We start from the raw sequence: 25311 nt of genomic DNA, 5'->3' as shown, positions 1-25311 counted from the left end.
CCAAATGTGAACATTGTATGGATTGGACAAAGAGGATTGAGGAGTCACCAATTGATACCATTGGTAAAATCCTTTATGCATTTACCACACCCTGACCTTATACTTGTGCACTGTGGTGGAAATGACTTAGGCACTTTGACTGGGGTAGGTCTGGAAATGCTTTTAAAGGACATCTTTGGGCAATTGATGTCACTTTTTCCCAAAACTGCCTTGGTATTTTCTAATATATGCCAAAGGCAAAAATGGAACTGTTCCAACCAATTTTGTCCACAGATTGAGAAAGCAAGGAAACATGTCAATAAATCTGTTTCTTCTTACCTCAGAGACTATGCTATGGGTTCCATTTACCCCAACAACTTGCGTTACAACATGCAAGACATCTATAAAAGAGATGGTGTGCATTTTACAGATGAGGGGAATAGAGTTTTCCTCTTCAATATAAGACTCTGCATTGGTACCTACTTGTAGGTACAAAAAACACCCAATGAACACAACAGCTCTTTTCAGAGCTAACTTACCTTTAAACACTTACCCAGCAATTTTTAAAAAAAAAAAACGTTTTTTTACCCTTCAGGGTCCTTCTAGGCCCCCCTCAGAAAACCTAGGGGGTCAGTGGGTGTCTATTCTGCCCCCTTTTAATTATATCCCCCTTTCTTTTTTCACCTCTTGTGTCTCGATTCTACCGAGACACAAGATGGCGGACTCTCCGGACTGTTTAGAATGTTGACAGACACCCGACAGCCAATCTGCTTTCCGCTCGCGCACTCCCGTAGCGCGCCGGGTGCGCTCCCCGGTACGCGTACCCGTGAGCGCTCGGAGCGCACCTATAGATACATATGTGTTTTTGAAGTTAATTTTTAAAAAAAAACACTGGAGCAATTTTCAGCAAATATAGCAAAGGCACATATGCGTACCAGTCCCTACAATTTTGCCAAGTTTGGCGTTATTTATTTTTCAGAAAGATACACATTCACTGGATGATGTCATCAGTGATGTCATTTGAGATGTCATCAGTGATGTCATGAGTGATGTCACTGACCATGTCATGAGTGATGTAATATGTGACGTCATCAGCAGTGCATTGCACGCGCAAGTTATAGTGAGTCCAACTAACTATAACGTGGGAATTTCAATGGTTTTATGCGAGTAAAATTTCCACCTAACTATAACTGGTGTGAAACCTATGGTTTTTTCAGTGAATATATATATATATATATATATATATATATATATATATATATATAAATTCACTGAAAAAAACCATAGGTTAGAGCCCATATATAGTTAGCTGGACATTTTATTGACATAAAACCAATGAAATTCCATATATAGTTAGTTGCACTAACTATATATCGCGCACCCGCAATCCACTGCTGATGATGTCACATATTACATCATTCATGACATGGTCAGTGACATCACTGATCACATCACTGATGACATCTCAAATGACATCACTGATGACATCACTGATGACATCTCAAATGACATCACTGATGACATCATCTAGTGTCTGTGTTTTTGTAAAGTTTAAATATGTTTTACATATTGAAGAATGAGTGGATGTATGGCAGACTGAGTGTGTGTGGCTGGCTGGGAGGTGTGTGACTGTGCATATCAATGTGTACTTGTATCAGTGATTGTATAAGAGAGTAAGTATGTGTTAGTATATGTGTGAAAAAGTATGGTGTTCTGTGTTTAACTGTATAGATGAGGAAATCGAAGTGTGATTGATTCTTCACAGGACTGACTAGGTGTATGAGTGCATATGATAGTGTTGTAATAATGAGTGACTGTATGAATGAGTGATTGTATGGGTGAATGAGTGAATGTGTGTGTAGACGTAGGAATCAGTGAGTGTGTATGTAGTAACTGGTATTGGTGTTTCATGATTTCATCAGTGATGTCATTTGAGATGTCATCAGTGATGTCATTTGAGATGTCATCAGTGATGTCATCAGTGATGTCACTGAAGTATGGTGTTCTGTGTTTAACTGTATAGATGAGGAAATGGAAGTGTGATTGATTCTTTACAGGACTGACTAGGTGTGTGAGTAACTCCATGGATGAGTGGCAGTGTGTGAGTGTCTGCATAGGTGTATGAGTGCATATGATAGTGTTGTAATAATGAGTGACTGTATGTATGAGTGATTGTATGGGTGAATGAGTGAATGTGTGTGTAGACGTAGGAATCAGTGAGTGCGTATGTAGTAACTGGTATTGGTGTGTCATGATGTCATCAGTGATGTCATTTGAGATGTCATCAGTGATGTCATCAGTGATGTCATTTGAGATGTCATCAGTGATGTCATCAGTGATGTCACTGACCATGTCATGAATGATGTAATATGTGACATCATCAGCAGTGGATTGCGGGTGCGCGATATATAGTTAGTGCAACTAACTATATATGGAATTTCATTGGTTTTATGTCAATAAAATGTCCAGCTAACTATATATGGGCTCTAACCTATGGTTTTTTCAGTGAATTTTCAAGGTTTTGTAAATGCAAATTCCTAACTATATATGGTCTATAACCTATGGTTTTTTCAGTGAATTTCATTGGTTTTTTAAAAGCTAATATCTATAGCTGTAAAATATATTCTTTATTACGTGACGTATCACGTAGCCACGTGAGACGCCTCATGACGCGTCGCATAACCGTGACGTATCGGCTCTGCAGCGCAAACAAAACCCGTAAAGTAAGCGTGCCGGAGCACGCTTACAGATATATATATTTTTTTTAACCTTAATTAGACAAAATCCACACGTGCACATATCTTGAGGCCTTGCAAAGGCACATCAAACAAACAGTCCCTACAATTTTGCCAAGTTTGCTGGAAATCTATTCCCTTCATTTTTTTTTTACTGTTTCTCTTGGTTTTCCCCTTGTTACGCTTACCAGGACGCTACCCGGTACGCGAACCGGACGCTCCAAAAACACAAGATGGCGGACTCCCGTTACGCTGCCGGTTAGCTGCCCGGTTCGCGTACCGGGAAGCGCCTCTACCGCGAAAAATCGCGGGGGACTTTAATATCCCCCTCATCAATCCTAGGGGGTCAGGAGGGGTTTACCTTGCCCCTTTTCCTTCATTTCCCCCTTCTTTTTTCACCACATCTTGTCTCTCGAACCTACCGAGAGACAAGATGGCGGCCGCTCCGGACTGTTTAGAATGTTGACAGACACCGGAGAGCCAATCAGCTTCGCTTCGCGAAGTTCCGTTACGCGTCAGGTACGCGAACCGGGGCGCTAACCGGAGCGCTGTCACAGATATATATTTTTTTTTAAACGTTAATTTCTCAAAATCCACTGGAGCACATATATTGAGACATAGCAAAGGCACGTCGGGCAAACCATATCTACAATTTTGCCAAGTTTCATGTAAATCTATTCAGCCGTTCGAGCTAAAAGTGAGTCCAACCGCCCTATGGAAAAATGAATGTGAAAAACGCGTTTTGGGACCCCCCTTTTTTCTCAGCCCCCCCTTGACGAAACCCCCCCAAATTTTCAGGGGCTGCTCAGAAACAAAATGTGCCATTTTCCTAAAAATTTCAGCCAATTCCGTCCACAAACGCCAAAGTTATTAGACATAGAATTTTCAGAAATCCCATAGAGAAAAAATCCTAACTATATATACCCACTGGCTATCGCCAGTAGGTAATATACATATATAAACATATATAATCTGCATATCTATATAAATATAAATGCATGCATACATATACATATATGCATACATATGCATGTTATTTACATGAAAGTTTTAAAAACACTAATAAAAGCAAAGCTAAAAAGCCACCTCATTACAAACAGAATGGCCTTAACTTAAACGAGGGCGAGATCTATTGCATTTTCAATGCTTGTTTACTTTGGTTCTATCAAGAAGGCATTCAGATGTGTCACACATTTGCCATAAATTCTGAATGTTAGCACTCTAGTTGCTCATTAGATCACTGTAGTAAAGCTAGTGCTCACCAGGGAAGTCTGCTGCTAATCATGGTTTGCAGCCATTTTCCCGCATTTTTTATCCCGCAGACTTTCAGTCCGCATACCATTATCCCGCAAGGTCATTGACCTCGCATACCATTATCCCGCATTTTTTCAAAACGCATGTGCATTTATCGCGCATGCCTTTACAAAGAATTACGTTTTAAAGGCATGTATGGTAAATGCATTTGCGTTGTGAAAACCACGATGACGAGAGAGGTAAGTGGGTTTGTGTTAATTTTTTCGTGGTTAGTGATTGTGTAGTGTAGTGTTGTGTAGTGTAGTGTTGTGTTAGTGTAGTGTAGAGTTGTGGTGGTTGTTTAGTGTAGGGTTATGCTGGGGGTAGTGTTTTAGGGTTTAGGGTTGTGTTGTAGTGTTTGCGTAGTGTAGGGTCATGCTGGGGCTAGTGTTTTAGGGTTTAGGGTAGTGTTGTAGTGTTTGCGTAGTGTAGGGTCATGCTGGGGGTAGTGTTTTAGGGTGTAGGGTAGTGTTGTAGTGGTTGCGTAGTGTAGGGTCATGCTGGGGGTAGTGTTTTAGGGTTTTGGGTAGTGTTGTAGTGTTTGCGTAGTGTAGGGTCATGCTGGGGGTAGTGTTTTAGGGTTTAGGGTAGTGTTGTAGTGTTTGCGTAGTGTAGGGTCATGCTGGGGGGTAGTGTTTTAGGGTTTAGGGTAGTGTTGTAGTGTTTGCGTAGTGTAGGGTCATGCTGGGTGTAGTGTTTTAGGGTTTAGGGTAGTGTTGTAGTGTTTGCGTAGTGTAGGGTCATGCTGGGGGTAGTGTTTTAGGGTTTAGGGTAGTGTTGTAGTGTTTGCGTAGTCTAGGGTCATGCTAGGGTGTAGTGTTTTAGGGTTTTGGGTAGTGTTGTAGTGTTTGCGTAGTGTAGGGTCATGCTGGGGGTAGTGTTTTAGGGTTTAGGGTAGTGTTGTAGTGTTTGCGTAGTGTAGGGTCATGCTGGGGGTAGTGTTTTAGGGTTTAGGGTAGTGTTGTAGTGTTTGCGTAGTGTAGGGTCATGCTGGGGGTTGTGTTTTAGGGTTTAGGGTAGTGTTGTAGTGTTTGCGTAGTGTAGGGTCATGCTGGGGGTAGTGTTTTAGGGTTTAGGGTAGTGTTGTAGTGTTTGCGTAGTGTAGGGTCATGCTGGGGGTAGTGTTTTAGGGTTTAGGGCAGTGTTGTAGTGTTTGCGTAGTGTAGGGTCATGCTGGGGTGTAGTGTTTTAGGGTTTTGGGTAGTGTTGTAGTGTTTGCGTAGTGTAGGGTCATGATGGGGGTAGTGTTTTAGGGTTTAGGGTAGTGTTGTAATGTTTGCGTAGTGTAGGGTCATGCTGGGGGTAGTGTTTTAGGGTTTAGGGTAGTGTTGTAGTGTTTGCGTAGTGTAGGATCATGCTGGGGTGTAGTGTTTTAGGGTTTTGGGTAGTGTTGTAGTGTTTGCGTAGTGTAGGGTCATGCTGGGGGTAGTGTTTTAGGGTTTAGGGTAGTGTTGTAGTGTTTGTGTAGTGTAGGGTCATGCTGGGGGTAGTGTTTTAGGGTTTAGGGTAGTGTTGTAGTTAAGCATGAGCGCAAAATCCGCTCCGATCGCGGATTTTGCGGATTTTCGGCAAATCCGCGATCCGCGAACTCTCGCGGATTTGCCGAAAATCCGCAATCCGCGATCGGAGCGGATTTTGCGGTCAAAAGTTCAAGCGCGCCTAATTAACGATGGCGCCGGCAAGCTGCCAGCGCCATCCTGCAATAGTTACTTAATTAGCTTCAACAGGAAGCTCTAACAGATAAGATACAGCAGGGGCTCGAGCGCCTGCTTTATTTTAGCAGTTGGAGCTTCCTGTTGAAGCTAATTAAGTAACTTTTGCAGGATGGCGCTGGCAGCTTGCCAGCGCCATCGTAAATTATTTCAACAGTGGTGTCTTCTTGAATAAATATGAAGGGCAGGGTTCATTCGGGCACGACGGTCCTGGCACAAAAAAATAAACCTCAACAAGAAACACTTGCAAATATCAATAAAGCATGTGCCCTAGTTGAAGCTTAAATTCAGTGACTCATTCATCAGCCCAAAAATTAATCTGCTGCTCTGATCGGTCTCTGACCTTTTATACACACAAGAGGCATGCTCGCATGGACGCCCCGTCCGTTTGGCCCCGCCCACACACTCGAGGTGTGCACCGTCTTCCCGCCATTTACCCACTATGATGGACATTTCACTCAAGGGACCCCTGCGCACTTCGGCGCGATTGCATAGTGACACACACTTGGTCGCTGGAACTAGTTGAAGCGCAAATGCAGTGACTCATTCAGCAGCCCAAAAAAAAACGTGAGCGTTGGGAGGCTGGGCATCTTTGACTTTTACGAGCGCAACCCCCGTGCTGTTCCTGTGACCAGGGGCTTCTGTCTCTTAATCTGCTGCTCTGATCGGTCTCTGACCTTTTAGACACACAAGAGGAATGTGCGCTCGCGTGGAAGCCCCGTCCGTTTGGCCCCGCCCACACGCTCGAGGAAGCCCCGCCCCCAAATCCGCAAATCCGCTGAATCCGCGGATTTTGCGGATCCACGATCCGTGAATCCGCTGAATCCGCGAATCGTGGATCCGCAAAATCCGCCCATGCGTTTGCGTAGTGTAGCGTCATGCTGGGGTGTAGTGTTTTAGGGTTTTGCGTAGTGTTGTAGTATTTGCGTAGTGTAGGGTCATGCTGGGGGTAGTGTTTTAGGGTTTAGGGTAGTGTTGTAGTGTTTGCGTAGTGTAGGGTCATGCTGGGGTGTAGTGTTTTAGGGTTTAGGGTTGTGTTGTAGTGTTTGTGTAGTGTAGGGTCATGCTGGGGGTAGTGTTTTAGGGTTTAGGGTAGTGTTGTAGTGTTTGTGTAGTGTAGGGTCATGCTGGGGGTAGTGTTTTAGGGTTTAGGGTTGTGTTGTAGTGTTTGTGTAGTGTAGGGTCATGCTGGGGGTAGTGTTTTAGGGTTTAGGGTAGTGTTGTAGTGTTTGCGTAGTGTAGGGTCATGCTGGGGTGTAGTGTTTTAGGGTTTTGGGTAGTGTTGTAGTGTTTGCGTAGTGTAGGGTCATGCTGGGGGTAGTGTTTTAGGGTTTAGGGTAGTGTTGTAGTGTTTGTGTAGTGTAGGGTCATGCTGGGGGTAGTGTTTTAGGGTTTAGGGTAGTGTTGTACTGTTTGTGTAGTGTAGGGTCATGCTGGGGGTAGTGTTTTAGGGTTTAGGGTAGTTTAGTTGTTTAGTGTATGCTAAAGGCATATTCGTTCTAAAAGTTTTCGTTATTTTAATTTGCGGCCTAATAGTACATGCAGGATTTTTTTTGCGGACTGATGGTATGCGGGATTTCGTCATATATTCGCTAATAATACTTTTTATGGCAAAATGAACCCCCTCATTTTGTTCCTTTTTAAATTAAATGTTTTAAGAGTTACCACTTTATTCCAATCAAGATGGCTTCAGGTGTGCCATACCTTTGTTATAAGTAGGACTGTTAGCACTCTAGTTGTTCTTTAGAACACGCTGGGACATTCTGTCATTGGGCTATAGTTGGGCTACATCTGGCTGATATTTGGGCGACATTTGTTTTTTTTGTCTCTGGTGGCCATCTTTGGGCTACATTGGGCTACATTGGGCTACATTGAGCTACATTTGGGCTCCAACATATATATAGCCCAATGTAGCCCAATATATATTTTTCAAAGTTAATTTTCGTAAAAACCACTGGAGCCTATATCTTGAGACATAGCAAAGGCACATCGGGCTACCAGTCCCTACAATTTTGCCAAGTTTGGTGTAAATCCATCCAGCCGTTCGGGCTAAAAGTGAGGCCAACCGCCCTATGGAAAATTGCATGGGAAAAACACGTTTTGGGACCCCCCTTTTTTCTCGGCACCCCCTTGACGAAACCCCCCCAAATTTTCAGGGGCTGCTCAGAAACAAAATGTTCCATTTTCCTGAAAATTTCAGCCAATTCTGTCCTCAAACGCCAAAGTTATTCGACATAGAATTTTCAAAAATCCCATAGGAAAAAAATCCTAACTATATATACCTACTGGCTATCGCCAGTAGGTAATATATACATATACATATATTCACTGAAAAAACCATAGGTTTCAGGGAAGTTATAGTTAGTTGGACATTTCACTCATACAAAACAATAGAAATTCCCCCGTTATAGTTATTTCAACTAACTATAACTCGCGCCCCACCATGCACTGCTGATGACGTCACTTATTACATCATTCATGACACGGTTAGTGACATCATTCATGACATCATTGATGACATCTCAAATGACATCACTGATGACATCATCCAGTGACTGTGTGTTTCTGTAAAGTTTAAATATGTTTTATATATATGCCAAGTTGTATTGATGAATGAGATGCTGTATAAGTATCTGGATGGAGAATTTAGTAAGTGTGTCACTGACTGTATAAGTGAGTGATGAAATTTGCCTTACTGAATGCATGGGTTAGTGACTGAATTGTCTGAATGTCTTTATCAGTATGTCTCTTGTTGTGTATTCTACATGCATGGGTTGGTCAGTTGCGACAGGTGTGTCTGTATGGGTTATTGATTGGTTGCCTGGGTATTTGTATGGGAGACCGAGTGTGTGTGTGCTTGGGTGGGAGGTATGTGATTTTGTGCATAGATGTGTAAGCGCTTGATTCACTGGGTGTATGCGTTCAAGACTGCAAGTGGAAATGACCCGTATAGTTTGATGAGTGTGTTTATTGGTGCATTGGTGAGTGAATGTCTCAGTGTTACATGTGCAAGTATCTATTTATGTAAAAGGCAGTATATGTGAGTGATGGTGTATATAAATAACTATATGTGAGAGTGAGTGATTGTGAGAGTGGCTGTATGGATGAGCGTGTACTTGTATCAGTGATTGTATAAGAGAGTAAGTATGCATTAGTATCTGTATGAATAAGTGAGATATTACGTGTATAACGGTATTGGTGAATAAAAAGAAGTGTGAATGATTCTCTGCATGACTGACGAGGTGTGTGAGTAACTTTGCATGAGTTGCAGTGTGCGAGTGTCTGTATAAGTGTATAAGTGCATATGATAGTGTTGTATTGAAGAGTGACTGCATGTATAAGTGACTGTATTGGTGACTGAGTGGATGTGTGTGTAGACCTAGGAATCAGTGAGTGCGTATGTAGTAACTGGTATTGGTGTGTTGATGGTTTCGAAAATGGTAGTGTGTATTTTAGAGTGGGTGTATCAAAGGTTATATTAGGAGATGAGGAGGTGAATCAGATTTTCACGTGGATGATGTCATCAGTGATGTCATCAGTGATGTCATAAGTGATGTCATCAGTGATGTCACTGACCATGTCATGAATTATGTAATATGGGATGTCATCATCAGTGCTTAGCCGGGGCATGAGTTATAGTTTGTTGAACTAACTATAACGGGCGAATTTCTACGGTTTTATACTAGTGAAATGTCCAACTAACTATAACATTCCTGAAACCTATGTTTTCTTTCAGTGAATTTCAATGGTTTTTTAAAAGCTAATTTCTAACTATAACGTCCCTGAAACCTATGTTTTTTTCAGTGAATTTCAATGTTTTTTTAAATGCTAATATCTAACAATACCATTCCTGAAACCTTTGTTTTTTTCAGTGAATTTCAAAGGTTTTTTAAATGCTAATTTCTAACTATAATCTCCTTGAAACCTATTGTTTTTTTAGTGAAGTTCAATGGTTTTTTAATTGCTAATTCTTAAGTATAATTGTCCTGATACCTATGTTTTTTTCACCAAATTTCTAGAGTTTTTTAATTGCTAATTTGTAAATGTAATGTGCTTTTCAGAAAATTGCAAGTTTTAGAAAAAAATGTTTTGAAACTGTAATATTGTATAATTAATTTCTTATATTTTCTTTATTATAATATAATTATGAAATGTCCTTTGTCTTTTAAAATATATATTTTTTTTTTCAAAAAAATATTGGAGTTGTGAACCCATTGCACACCTAACACGGCGGATACGCGTATTCCAGGTGCCATATTAAAAAAGTTGTGAAGGAGCTGTGTATGGTTTGCGACAGGTGCGTGGCCCCGCATTATGTCATACAAGTATGACATCATGTTATGTGTGCGATTGGTATGCGACAGGTGCACGACCCCTGGTCCCGCATAACGTCATATATGTATGAGTTCACGTCAGGTGCGTGTTTTGGTGCGCAATGCCTGTGTGGTGGTGGGACCCGCGTGACGTCATATACGTGCTGGGGCACGCTGTGTGCGCGACTCCCGTAAAGCTTTTTATATTGTAAAACTACATGTATGTAACTTTATTGTATATATCAGGGCAAAAGATTATCTAAACTATTTAAGAAAATAATATATTTCTACTTGTAATAAACTTAAATTATTGTTAAATATATTTTCGCGATGTCGCTTCTGGTAGGTTCTCTGTCCGCGCTGGGTGCGCGACTTTCATGTGACCTTAAAAAAAAGCATTTGATTGGTTTATAAGATTTCCCATGTAACCATTGAATGACCCCACCCATTTTAATCATTCTGTTTAGAGCAGCTTATGAGAGACAGCTCTTCTCCTTGCAGTACTACTTAGCATTTGTTTTGGTGTTCTTTAAAAACTTTTCTGCAGCAATGGCATCTGGACACCAACAATTTCATGTGTCTTCAGATGAAGAAGTCTTGGAGGAGCTACCAAGAAATCAAAGAACTGAATCTGTGGTTTGGAAATATTTTACTATTCATGCTGGAGATAAAAAGGTGAATGCGAGGAAAGTCTCATGCTTGCTGTGTGACAGGGTTCTGTCGCGAGGTAGTGAGAAAAAAAATTCATGTGGTACAGCAAGTATATATAAACATCTGTGGACTATTCATCCCCGGAATCTAGCACAGGACGAGCTGAAACGTGCATCAAAAAAAACCAGCACCAGGTGTTCCAAGCACTTCAGAAGCGTTAACATCTTTACCTCCTATAGATATTAGACCTGAATTTGGTTTCCTGCATGAGCACTGCATTAAGTGCAAAAAAGGGATTTGCTACAGCGAGCAATGAGTGGATGCTGTTTGTGCAGCACAGCGAAACCACCGTTTTTTTTATTGTTTTTGGAATGACATTTAATTCCAAAAGTTAACTGTTTACTCTGTTCCTTTTTTCAGATTTAAAAAAAAACACCCCGAAAATTCAAAATTGTTCAAAATATACAAAAAAATATAAAAGAATAAAGAAGAAAAAAACTAGTTCTTTTCAGAAATACCTTTTCTGGTTAAAAAAATAAAAATAATTGCATGTTAACATTTGAAAGATTCCTTGAGTATATTTGTAGAGCATGATTGATTGAAAGAATGCTGTAGTAGTGTATGGTGATTATATGAATGCATCAGTAGAGCCTGCAGCATGATTGTACAAGTGGATTTCTAATACATGAGGAGGATGTTAGATTGGAGGTGGTTAGGGGAGTGCATAGATTGTGCATATTTGATGTAGCACTGCATGTCTTAATACTTGAGTGATTGGACAAATACATGGATAGTGACTGGATACTTAGAGTGCTGAAAGCTGAGAGCAGAGTGAGTTTATAAATGCTTGTGTTTTGGCACAGTGATTAGATAAGGACATGGTTCTGTCAGGATGATTGAAGAAATGGACGGAAAGTGACAGTGTGATTGCTGGACTGCATGGCTACTACTTTGGTAATTGCAGAAGTAAATCAGTAGTGTGGAGGGGGTTAGGGCGCTGCATGGATTGTGGACGGTATCCAGGTGGACTGAGAGTGGAGGCATGTAAGTCACTAGCTGGTGAGTTAGTGGGTTGGTGAGCTCACCTGCAGCAGCCCCAGCAACAGCCCCAGCACTTTGGTCCCTGAACCTGCCGTACTTTGGGGTCGATTAGGATGGCGGACGGAAATGGGTCGTGGAAATTTTACTCCCGGCTGTGCCGCGGAGATGCCGCGGTTGGGATTAGGATAATCATGTCACGAAACTCCGACCGCGGCGGACGGATCATAACAAACACCGTCCGCGGTGGACGGAACACATCTAACTCCGTCCGCGGCGGACGGAGCCCAATGAACAACCCCCGCCGCGGACGGAAATGACCGCGGAAAAAAACACATGTACCACCATACCTGTGAATACTCCGTGTCCGCAATTAGGATAAATCCGCCCGTACCACGGAACGCACAGCCATCCACGTCCGCGGCGGAAAGAATGCAACATTAAACAGTGCATCACTGCGGAAGGCCAACACGCACAACATCCCTAACGTCAAAAAGTGTACCGCAAGTACAAAGCAAACATACGAACAATGACAAGGCCCCCCCCGATACACCAACACCAAGCACAAGCCAGCATGAAACGCCCCAAGTACCCAATAATGCACACTAGTCAACACGCCCACCTACCACCTGACTGCCAACAACCATTGAGACACGACTATAAAATGACACCCACACACTACCACAATCCTTTGCATCACAGCATTGCTGCTAGCAAGAGGCCCTAATCGAGATACAGCTAACTCACATAGAAGACACACAACCACCACCCTACCACACCCACCACACAAACACCCACCACACAATTCCTACACATCACACACCACACACCTGCACCCCCCAACTCACTCAACCCACACACTGAGCACCACACACCATGGCACCCAAAAAAAATCTAAATTCACGGAGACAGAGTTGAAGGTAATGGTAGATGAAATCATCCGTGTTGAGCCCCACATCTTCGGGGCCCAAGTCCAGCAGACGTCCGTGGCACAAAAGAACCACATGTGGGACAGGATCGTCACTCGGGTGAATGCGTCAGGGACCGTGCCGAGGACGAAGCATGACATTCAGAGGCGGTGGCATGACCTGAAGACCTGGGTGAAAGGCATCCGCGCAAAAAACTATGCAAGAGCCAATCATACCGGCGGAGGAACACCCCCGAAGCCCATACCCTTCACCGATTGGGAGGAGAAGGTGCTGGTGATACTTCACCCAGAGAGTCTAGACGGACTTGATGAAGGAGAAGAGGCTGGTAAGTACAAACCAAGCCCCACGATCAGTACGACATGGTCAGGCTCACACAACTGAGAAGACACATCACCTACGCCCCATCCCATGCACGTCGGACACCTACTCACAAACATGTACATGGCTACCAACAGGCCCCCATGTTCACGGGGAGGGTGGTGGTGGTGGAGGGTGTGGTGTGTGAGAGGTCCAAATTACAACTCCCAACAGGCCCCCATGTTCACGGGGAGGGTGGTGGTGGTGGAGGGTGTGGTGTGTGAGAGGTCCAAACTACAACTCCCAACAGGCCCCCATGTTCACGGGAAGGGTGGTGGTGGTGGAGGGTGTGGTGAGTGAGAGGTCCAAACTACAACTCCCAACAGGCCCCCATGTTCACGGGGAGGGTGGTGGTGGTGGAGGGTGGGGTGTGTGGGGTGTATGCGACAGGACACCGAAATGTTTTCAAATCGATATGAACATGTAATGTCCACATTACTGACCAGCTCTATCTTGTCCCTCAGGTGATCGTGAACTGACTGGGGAAACCAGTACCCGGCCGCAAGCCTCGCCTCCACCACATACCGGACTCTCTGGTGACGAGGACACAGGCAGCTCCGGTGCGGAGGATGGAGCGGGACCAAGCACACAGCCAGGGCCGTCTGGCTCACAGGGACTCCCGGGCCCGACAACCGTCGCATGTGTGACTCCAGCGACACCTGCCTCTGTGATCTGCAGAGTCCCCACCACCACCACCACCACCAGTACCACCAGTACCACCAGTACCACCAGTACCACCAGTACCACGACTCCTGCCTGTGCCACCCAGCCTAACCCAGCGCACGATGCAGGTCCATCGGCCTCACACCCAAGCAGGGTGAGTGGGCCACAAAGGAGAGAGGCGACGGGACATCAGGCAATAAGGCGAGCCACACTCCGCCGTACAGAAGAAGGACAGCTACCCCATCCTGTGGCAGAGTCCCTACAAGCCCTTGCCAGGTGCCAGGCATCATACGACCGTTCCCAGGAACATGCAGATCGTGCACACCAGGACTCAGTGGACAACACCAACATGTTGCGCGAAATCTCTGGGTACCTTGGCCAGATCGTGCACATCATGGGCCAACAGACAACAATGTGGAGGGAATGGATTGCCCGGAACAACCCCCCCCTCCACCAATTGTCGTAGCGCCACTGCCACCGTCACATCCACCTCCACCGTCAACTTCGCCTCCACCGCCACCGTCACCTCCGCCTCCACCGCCGCCACCACCACCTGTGCCCCTGGCGACGGATGTGGCCCATGACCAACCTGCACCCCCAGCTGACTCTGTTCCTCCTCAGAGACGGAGGGGCCGCCCGAGGCTGGAAGTGGGTGAGAGCAGTGTTAGAGCGCCATCCACACGCTCCAAGAGGGGCCGCCAATGACTTTGTCACTGCCTGTGCCAGACATTCACCCTGCAAAGTATCCTGTCCCACATAGACAATCATAGCCACTGGTCTGCTGGACTAGCCTGACACCCCCCAATGTGGTGTCAGCACGGACATTTCATCTGCCATTACCTTCAACTCCAACTCCCTCCCCACCCACTTACTTGTAAATATTCACCAGCACAAAAGCACAACCTGTAAATAAATTTCACTTACACACTCAATGATGTTTTGTCTCCATGTTTATTCACATGATTGCCTTCAGAAACAGACGTAAACAGGTTCAGGGATCCTAGTCGTACATGATCATGGCGCTGCGGGAGTGACCTAGGGAAAATCAGAGACAGCAAACACACGTCAGGAAACAGATTCACACACATCACAACACACTGCACAGCAACATTACACAAACTACACTCATCACTAAAGCATGGGATGAGAGGACACACATCATGGAGACTTGTATGTCCAAAGAAATGAAGACACACATATGCAACCATCACAAACAAGAACACACAGCTGATGCACCCCACATCCACACAACACCAGCAAACATACATAAGGCATTGTCAACTGGCACAAGAGGTAGTTACTCACATTCAAGGGAAGTAGCGATCAATGAGCTGGCGCCTCTGGTCCACACCTTCCTCCTCACCACTATCCTCATCAGTCGACATGGGTGGGATGGGAGGCCGAGGAACTTCTTCGTCTTCAGGGTCCAAGAGCAGTTCAATGTCATTTCGCACTGCCAGGTTGTGGAGCATGCAGCAGGCAATCACGATCCTGCATACTTTTCCTGGTGAGTAAGGCAGGGCCCCTCCGGTCTTATCCAGGCACCTAAACCTAGACTTTAGCAGTCCAAAGGTACGTTCGATCACTCTCCGTGTCCTTCCATGTGCATCATTGTAGCGCATTTCACCCTCTGTAGTAGGATTACGTATGGGACTGAGGAGCCATGGCCGGTTTGGGTATGCCGAGTCGCCTAAGTAGGGGGATGACAGACACAAATATCACAACAAGAAATGGTGGTTACCCCATGCCACACAGAGATCACAAAAGTCCCCACTGCACACTCACCAACAAGCCACGCTTGACCGGGTCGCAGATTTGCCATCAGTTGGGGGACAATGCTGCTCCGCATGATGTGGGCGTCATGTGCGGAGCCAGGAAATCTTGCACACACATGGGGGATGATGTTGTTTGCCAGGCACACCACCTGCACGTTCAGCGAATGGAAGTGTTTGCGATTCCTAAAAACCTGCTCACGTGCCCGTGGTGGAATGATAGCGATATGTGTGCCATCAATTGAACCCACAACGTGTGGTATGTGGCCCAGTGCATAGAAGTCTGCTTTGACAGCTGCCAACTCTTCCGCCCGTGGGAAATGTATGTAGTCATTCTTGTACAGCATCATAGCTCTTAAAACATCCCGAAGTACCGTGCTGAACATGGACTGTGACATCCCCCCGGCATATCCAACTGTGTACTGAAAGGTGCCAGTAGCAAAAAAGTGTAGGGCAGCCATCACCTTTGCTGTGGGTGTAATGGAACCAGGATAAGTCCTTCGTGGCTGCAGATGAGGAGACAATTGTGCAACAAGCTCCATCAACCGTCGTCGATCCAGCCGGAATTTCCTAATCACCTCCTCGTCAACCATATCCTCCAGCACAGTGTATGGCCGATGCACATTTGGAGCTCTCCTGTGTGGGAGAGAAATGTAACTTGGGTCAACTTACAAACGACGCATACGTGTGCAACTCCATCACATGTGAGCCAACATTAGCAACAACAACTTTTCTAGGGAGAATGGTCATATGTGTGACATCTCTGATACTCTATACAATACGTAGTGCCCCTTTAACAAAGTGCAGCCACTTGCAACAGGAAGTGTGTCAACGCAACGTAGTCACATGTGAACCTTACTGACAATACGTGTGTCTTTACCCTAATGTTTAATAGCCACATCACAGACACACATGCAAGTGCATGCACACAAACGATAATGATACACACACACCATGTCATCATGCACCAATGCCAACACCAATAATGTTGTCCATACGGTAATTACATGCATGGTGACACAACGTCCAAAACACATACACTGAATGCATGTGTACCACCACCACTGTAGTCATCTCGCCAGAACCACACACTGACAACAGATGCATAATTTGGCCATACAGCCGTGATGTACTGTGTAGTTGTGAAGATGTAAGAACGTTTGTAGGGTCACACCCGACGTCAACACGTCCAAATGCACATCTGTTGCCCATTGTGTGCCCACCGATGGGCATAGTATGGACACACATGCAATAGTGTATGACATATGACCTTTCCCTATCACGCTCACAACCCTCATGACGCAACTGCACACAACACATCACGGTGCAGCGTCTGACAAGATAACATAATTGGCGCCGCCATGGCGGGGCACAACTTCCGCTACTTCCCAAAGGCCATACGCGGCCAGCGTCCCTCTTCCCATTGGCTGCATGTGCACGGACCGTCACGGGCACACATCGGCAACCGCACGTGCAAGCTTCAGGCACGGATGCTTCAGTTGCAACAATGTTCTATCACTGGCGCCACCATGGCGGTGCACGTACTCAGCGGGGGAGGTGCAGGCCTATACACCCTTTAGATGTACTCAATGGACATGCCAGTTCATGTCCCCTCTTACAGTCACATTGCATCATCCACTGTACACTGGCCGGAGCGGCCGGGCCTAGGACTGCCGTGCCGGCCATGTCCACAACCGCCGTGCCAGGCCATGTCCACAACCGCCGTGCCAGGCCATGTACACAACTGCCGTGCCGGCCATGTCCACAACCGCCGTGCCAGGCCGGGCCGGGCGTGCCGGCCATGTCCACAACCGCCGTGCCAGGCCGGGCCTAGGACGGCCGTGCCGGCCATGTCCACAACCGCCGTGCCAGGCCATGTCCACAACCGCCGTGCCAGGCCATGTACACAACTGCCGTGCCGGCCATGTCCACAACTGCCGTGCCGGCCATGTCCACAACCGCTGTGCCAGGCCCGGCCTGGCACAGCGGTTGTGGACATGGCCGGCACGGCCCTCCTAGGCCCGGCCTGGCACGGCGGTTGTGGACATGGCCGGCACGGCAGTTGTGTACATGGCCTGGCACGGCGGTTGTGGACATGGCCTGGCACGGCGGTTGTGGACATGGCCGGCACGGCCGTCCTAGGCCCGGCCGCTCCGGACGGTGTACGGTGGATGATGCAATGTGACTGGAAGAGGGGACATGAACTGGCATGTCCATTGAGTACATCTAAAGGGTGTATAGGCCTGCACCTCCCCCGCTGAGTACATGCACCGCCATGGTGGCGCCAGTGATAGAACATTGTTGCAACTGAAGCATCCGTGCCTGAAGCTTGCACATGCGGTTGCCGATGTGTGCCCGTGACGGTCCGTGCACATGCAGCCAATGGGAAGAGGGACGCTGGCCGCATATGCCCAATCGCAAGTAGCGGAAGCAGTGCACCGCAACAACAGGGCCAGTCATTGGCCCATTTCACGAACACGCTTCCAGGGCTGACCAATTGCTGGCGACGTATGCCACTGACACGTGCTGAGGGCTCTATATATGTATGTTGTCCAAAAGCACACATCCTACCCTGGGAACCAGTGCTGCCTGTTCACCTCGACCTTCTGCTGCTGCTGAGCTGACCAACGACTGCTGCCTGTGACCATCACCTCGACCTGCTGCTGCTGCTGAGCTGACCAACGACTGCTGCCTGTGACCATCACCTCGACCTGCTGCTGCTGCTGAGCTGACCAACGACTGCTGCCTGTGACCATCACCTCGACCTGCTGCTGCTGCTGAGCTGACCAACGACTGCTGCCTGTGACCATCACCTCGACCTGCTGCTGCTGCTGAGCTGAACAACGACTGCTGCTCTTGTCCCATACTCCGTGATCTTGCCATGTCGAGAGGCAAAGAGATCCGGTCTCGTCCCTTCACCGCCGCGGAGCTTGATGTCCTCGTGGACGGTGTGCTCCGCAACTATGGACGACTCTACGGTGCACCCGGACGGGTGGTAAGTGCAGTGTGGGACATGTTGGTGTGCATGAGGGGGCCAAATGATCGTGCATACTGCTATCTTAGCTGTGTACTGTGGGCTCGACATATGTTCCGGATTGTGCATGGCTGCTGACAGATACGTGTTGCCCCTATGTGTGTGACAGGCCAACTGTCCACTGACTTACACCCTTTTGTCTCCCATCATGGTAGGTCGAGCTGCACCTTCGCAAGGATGTGTGGAGGAGCATTGCACGGGAAGTACGGGCATTGGGGGTGTGCAACAGACGACATACACACTGCCACAAACGCTGGGACGACATTTCCAGGCTGAGCAAGAATGTAGCGGAAGTGACACTGGGGATGATTCCAAGGACGCCCCGTCTGGCCCGACGCTCCATGACCCCTCTCATGCACCGTATCATTGCAGTGACGCATCCTGAACTGTCCGAACGTCTGAGTGTCGATCAACAGCAAACTAGCGGTGAGCATACTGTCTGTGTAGGAAACTTGTGAGCGCAATGCATGTATTGGTGCACAGACACAGTATTGAGTCCTGTGTTGTGTATGTATCTCTGTGATGCCATGTTGGTCCCATTGGGTGGGTGTCATTTGATCCAGGTCCGCAATGTTGACACGCCAATTGCTTAGTAGTTGAGTGTTGAAGCACATCCCCTAGTGGTCCATGGCCCCATGGCAGGAAATGTGTGCAGATGTACGTGCTCCTGCCCTGTCCGCATGCTGTACATGTGTCACGGCCACCAACGCTTATGTAATGTGAGGATGACTGGTAGAGGTGGGCCGTGTGCAGGATGGGGGCTACCATTACTTAGTCAGCTATGGAATTTGGCAATCCTTGTCCTTCTGTACGTGAGTGTGCCCATGACTTACACCTCTTTTATGTGCATTTCAGCTATGACAGAGGACACTCGGCCACAGACGGAGGAGAACAGTCGAGGAAATGAGTCCGGGTCAGACTTCGCACACACGCAGACTGACACAGAGGAGGGCAGCGCCGGAGAGGGGGACAGGACCGTCCCTGAGGACTCGCATGTGGAGACACCATCGTCCTCATCTTCGGAAACTCTTGGTGAGCCTGCACTGTTGTCACAGACTGGGAGTGGGCAATCATCACCTTCTGTCGGAAGACAGCACACAGGGCCCACACTTCCGCCAACGGCACCATGTACTGTTCGTGGCCGCAGGAGTAGGGGGAGCAGAGTGGCGTTCGGTGCAGGCACCGCTGCCCCTGCCACGGTGAGCCAAAATGCACTGTGTGCTGAGGCCGTTGATCTGCTGCGACAGCTGTGTGTGGGGCAGACCAATATGACAAATGCTTTCCAAGACCATGATAGGAAGTTGGGGCAGGTGGTGGCATTCATGGAAGGGATGCATGGCGATCTTGCTGGTCTACACAGGACAGTGCAGTCATTGGCAAGCAGTGTGTCATCTGCAATAGTACAGTCGCATGGACAGGGTGCTACTTCTGTTTCCCCATCTACACCACTGGATGTCTCAGGGGGTAGTGATTATTCAGAGCAGGACTCAAATACAGGTTATTGCACTAGAAGCAGCGTCAGACAGCACGTCAGGGCACGCAGGGCACAGACCCCATCTCCTAGATCAGCTAAATCTGTTCACAAAGACAACGTCAGATACACTGGAGTACACACACACGAGCCACACGTGTTGTTGGGGGACATGCCTTCAGGAGCTACACAGGCATTCAACACAAAAGGTACTCCCAAGGCAAGGGATACTCACAAGTCCATGGACAGTCCCTTGGACAAGGCCACTCAAAAGACAAAGGACCCTGCTAAGAGCAGGGAGACTCCCAAGGGCAGGCCCACAACAGAGGAAAGGGACCCTCCCAAGGACAAGGACAGTCAGAAGACAAAGGCACCTCCTAAGAGCAGGGAGACTCCCAAGGGCAGGCCCACAACAGAGGAAAGGGACCCTCCCAAGGACAAGGACAGTCAGAAGACAAAGGCACCTCCTAAGAGCAGGGAGACTCCCAAGGGCAGGCCCACAACAGAGGAAAGGGACCCTCCCAAAGACAAGGACAGTCAGAAGACAAAGGCACCTCCTAAGAGCAGGGAGATTCCCAAGGGCAGGCCCACAACAGAGGAAAGGGACCCTCCCAAGGACAAGGACAGTCAGAAGACAAAGGCACCTCCTAAGAGCAGAGAGACTCCCAAGGGCAGGCCCACAACAGAGGAAAGGGACCCTCCCAAGGACAAGGACAGTCAGAAGACAAAGGCACCTCCTAAGAGCAGGGAGACTCCCAAGGGCAGGCCCACAACAGAGGAAAGGGACCCTCCCAAGGACAAGGACAGTCAGAAGACAAAGGCACCTCCTAAGAGCAGGGAGACTCCCAAGGGCAGGCCCACAACAGAGGAAAGGGACCCTCCCAAGGACAAGGACAGTCAAAATACAAAGGCACCTCCTAAGAGCAGGGAAACTCCCAAGGACAGGCACACAACAGAGCAAGGTCCATCTCCCAAGGCCAGGGACACACACAGAGAGAAGGTGTCTACTGGAGACAGGTGCACCACAGACGACAAGTCTGCTGGCAGGAACAGGGTGGCGACCAGGGCACAGGCAAAATCCAGAGACAACACTCCACCTAAGGATAAGGCACATCCTACGGACAAGGCTTCTAGCATGGACAATGACGCAATCAAGGACAGGCATACTTCACCCCTGGCTGCACTGAGGCTGATGTTTTCAACTGAATGCCAAACAGATGTCTCCGCGGCGGAGTCCCCCCATACCTCCACTCCCATCCGGCCCAGTCAGAAGCAGAGGAGGGAGTCCCCTGTTGTAGCATCCCCCATTACACATGATTCTGAGTCCAGGCGGCAGGCACACAGCAAACGACAAGCAGGCTCCAGCACGTCCCCAGAAACCCGATCCCCGGCTGCAGATGCTCCACCTATGGTGGGTGATAATTCTTTAGAGTCCCCACCACTTGGCAGTCCTGTCCTGTCCAGGGTGCACTCACACATCCCTAAGAAACGCAGACACACACCATTGACACCTGCCCACCCCGATGTCGCTCAAGGTCAGCTATCCCCAGCTCCCAGGGCCACCCTGCCTCCTGGCCCATATAGCCCTGTGGCTCATCATTTCAGTGGTCCCAGTGGTGCAGGTGCAGTTGACTCTCATGTATCAGATAGTGGCACTGTGTCTGTTGTTGGCTCTCATGCATCATGTAGTGGCACAGTCTCTGTTGTGCCCTCTCCTGTTGCTGGTCCTGGCAGTGTATCTGGGTCAATGGCTCACGTGTCAGTGAGTAGATCTGTGGCTGTGTTGCACACTCCTGTTTCTGGTGCTGGCAGTCTGTCTGGGTCAGTGGGTCACGTGTCAGTGACTACATCTGTGGCTGTGTCTCACATTCCTGTTGCTGGTGCTGGCAGTGTGTCTGGGTGTGTGGCACATGTGTCTGTCACTCGGGCTGTGGCTGTGTCTCACACTCCTGTTGCTGGTGCTGGCAGTGTGTCTGGGTCCATGGCCCATGTGTCTGTCACTCGGGCTGTGGCTGTGTCTCACACTCCTGTTGCTGGTGCTGGCAGTATGTCTGGGTCCGTGGCCCATGTATGTGTCTGTCACTCGGGCTGTGGCTGTGTCTCACACTCCTGTTGCTGGTGCTGGCAGTATGTCTGGGTCCGTGGCCCATGTGTCTGTCACTCGGGCTGTGGCTGTGTCTCACACTCCTGTTGCTGGTGCTGGCAGTGTGTCCGAGGCAGGTAGTTCACGCAGTCCCCCTGATTCTGTGATGTGAGGTGCTGATCACTTGACTCAAATGTTATTTCACATGGTGTGTCCATTGAGAACTGCGTTGCACTCTTGTGGTCCCTGGGACGGGTTGGTTGGGACACGTACTTGGGCTGCCTCTGATGTACCTGCTCTGTACTCCACAATGCCATGTAAATATTCTGATACTGCATTCTGCCCTCTGATGTGCTGCCTCTGATGGACCTGCTCTGTACTCCACAATGCCCTGTTGATGTTCTGATACTGCATTCGGCCCTCTGATGTGCTGCCTCTGATGGACCTGCTCTGTACTCCGCAATGCCCTGTTGCTGTTCTGATACTGCATTCTGCCCTCTCACGTGCTGCCTCTGATGGACCTGCTCTGTACTCCACAATGCCCTGTTGATGTTCTGATACTGCATTCTGCCCTCTGATGTGCTGCCTCTGATGTACCTGCTCTGTACTCCACAATGCCCTGTTGATGCTATGATACTGCATTCTGCCCTCTCACGTGCTGCCTCTGATGGACCTGTTCAGTGCTATGGACTGTTGATGCACTTGGCCCCTCTCACGTGCTGCCTCTGATGGACCTGTTCAGTGCTATGGACTGTTGATGCACTTGGCCCCTCTCACGTGCTGCCTCTGATGGACCTGTTCAGTGCTCTGGACTGTTGTTGCACTTGGCCCCTCTCACGTGCTGCCTCTGATGGACCTGTTCAGTGCTATGGACTGTTGTTGCACTTGGCCCCTCTCACGTGCTGCCTCTGATGGACCTGTTCAGTGCTATGGACTGTTGTTGCACTTGGCCCCTCTCACGTGCTGCCTCTGATGGACCTGTTCAGTGCTATGGACTGTTGTTGCACTTGGCTCCTCACACGTGCTGCCTCTGATGGACCTGTTCAGTGCTATGGACTGTTGTTGCACTTGGCCCCTCTCACGTGCTGCCTCTGATGGACCTGTTCAGTGCTATGGACTGTTGTTGCACTTGGCCCCTCTCACGTGCTGCCTCTGATGGACCTGTTCAGTGCTATGGACTGTTGTTGCACTTGGCCCCTCTCACGTGCTGCCTCTGATGTACCTGCTCTGTACTCCGCAATGCCCTGTTGATGTTCTGATACTGCATTCTGCCCTCTGATGTGCTGCCTCTGATGTACCTGCTCTGTTGGGCACAATGCCCTGTTGATGTTCTGATACTGCATTCTGCCCTCTGATGTGCTGCCTCTGATGTACCTGCTCTGTTGGGCACAATGCCCTGTTGATGTTCTGATACTGCATTCTGCCCTCTGATGTGCTGCCTCTGATGTACCTGCTCTGTACTTCACAATGCCCTGTTGATGTTCTGATACTGCATTCTGCCCTCTCACATGCTGCCTCTGATGTACCTGCTCTGTACTCCGCAATGCCCTGTTGATGTACTGATACTGCATTCTGCCCTCTCACATGCTGCCTCTGATGTAGCTGCTCTGGTGCCCACTTTGCCCATGCTCACGCATACACTGTGATTATACCCCTATTATGTACAATAAAGGTAGTCTATCAAGTCTCGTGGTTTGTCGTTGTCATTCATGCTTGCGTACTACAAATGTGTATTTCTATTTGATTCTCATCAGTGGTTTGGGTAACATGACACTCCCCCCTCCCTACGTCACGACCCTTGCAGGTATTCCCCTCCATGCAGCCAATGGTCTGTGCCTTACCTGCGTCGGCGTCGATGGTGGGCCAAGACTAGGACGTGGTGGATCGCGAAGAGCATCGGGAAAGCGTGTAGTGCTGGGTCCATGGTGGCGAGCAGCTTGTGGTGGGTCTCTCTGCTGTGTCTCTTTTCCTCGCTGTGGGGAATCCGCCGTGTTCAGACAGGTTGTGTTTCCGCTGCGGTTTTATGTGTATTTTCCGCAATCTTGATTTGGGGGACGGTCTTAGACGTCAGTACGTACGGCGGAGCCTCCGGATGTGTTCCGTCCGCCGCGTGGTCGTGTGTAGTTCGACGGCGGTGCGTGCTTTTCCGTCGCGGACGGAAATTTGACACGTTTTCCTATCCTGATATGGCGGACGGAGTGTCCGCGGCAGGCGAACACGGAAAAGGCTTTTTCCGCCTACTCCAGGGCCGCGGTGGCTCTTCCGTCCGCCATCCTAATGAGCCCCTTTATCTGGGGCAGAGAGTGAGGGAATCGGCGGGACCGGAGGACAGGAAGACTACACCTCCCATCATCCTTTGCGGCGCCGTCACACCGCGCATCACCAGCAGCGCAACAGCAGCGTGCCAGGAAGCGCCTAAAAGGGGGTCAAGGCTACCGCGAAGCGGTGAGCCCAGCAACAACAGAACCAGCAACAGCTCAGTACCTTGGTCAGAGTACTAGCCATTCTTCTTCTGGGACAGAGAGTGAGGGAACCGTTAGGACCGGAGGACAGGAGGATTACACCTCCCATCACGCCACCCCTCACCAGCAGCACACCAGGAGGGGTCAAGGCTACTGTGAACACCAGGCCAAGAGTGGGCCCGTTTGAGACCAGATGAGACCAGGCCGGGAACCCCTCTAAATTCTGCAATATATCAAGGTTAGCCCATACTTGTGTATGGTTGCCCTATTTGGGGACTCAATTTTTTTGGGGGGGGACAGTTGTTGATATCGTGCCTAGCTGATGATGAATACCCGAGAGGGAAAGGGGAGGACCGCCATAAGGGGCGGAAGTGTAGCTGGGACTTTGGATCAGTTTGTAATCAGAGCCACTTCAGTCCTAGCCCACGAAATCGCCCTGACTGAGCGTCGCCTATCTCTTGACCCCCTGCAATTGAAACGATCTTCACGGGGAGGTCTGATGTCTGCGCGCTCACCTGAACATTGTCTAGTCACAGGCGCAGATCCTCTCGGCTAGGCAGGAGGAAACAGCCAGTCTCCACAGGTACCAGTGAATATTTCCACAATATTGGAGTCACCTTTAGTCTTGCGCCTGTGAGCTGGTGCAAGCGGGTACAGAGGGTACAGCAAATCTCACAGTTTCTTCAGTCCACTAAATTCAAAACAAATCCAAGTTATGGAATAATTACAGAGCTGGCCACAAAGAAAAAGTAAGCCCTCGTGTGAGGAAAAAACCCAAGCAACCCAAAACGAATTAAGGAATAGTGGGTCTGTGACTGT

Source organism: Lissotriton helveticus, chromosome 8 (assembly GCF_964261635.1).
Source record: "Lissotriton helveticus chromosome 8, aLisHel1.1, whole genome shotgun sequence".
Lineage (NCBI taxonomy): Eukaryota > Metazoa > Chordata > Amphibia > Caudata > Salamandridae > Lissotriton > Lissotriton helveticus.
The sequence above is the reverse complement of the archived record's forward strand: the minus strand, read 5'-3'. Positions refer to the sequence as shown.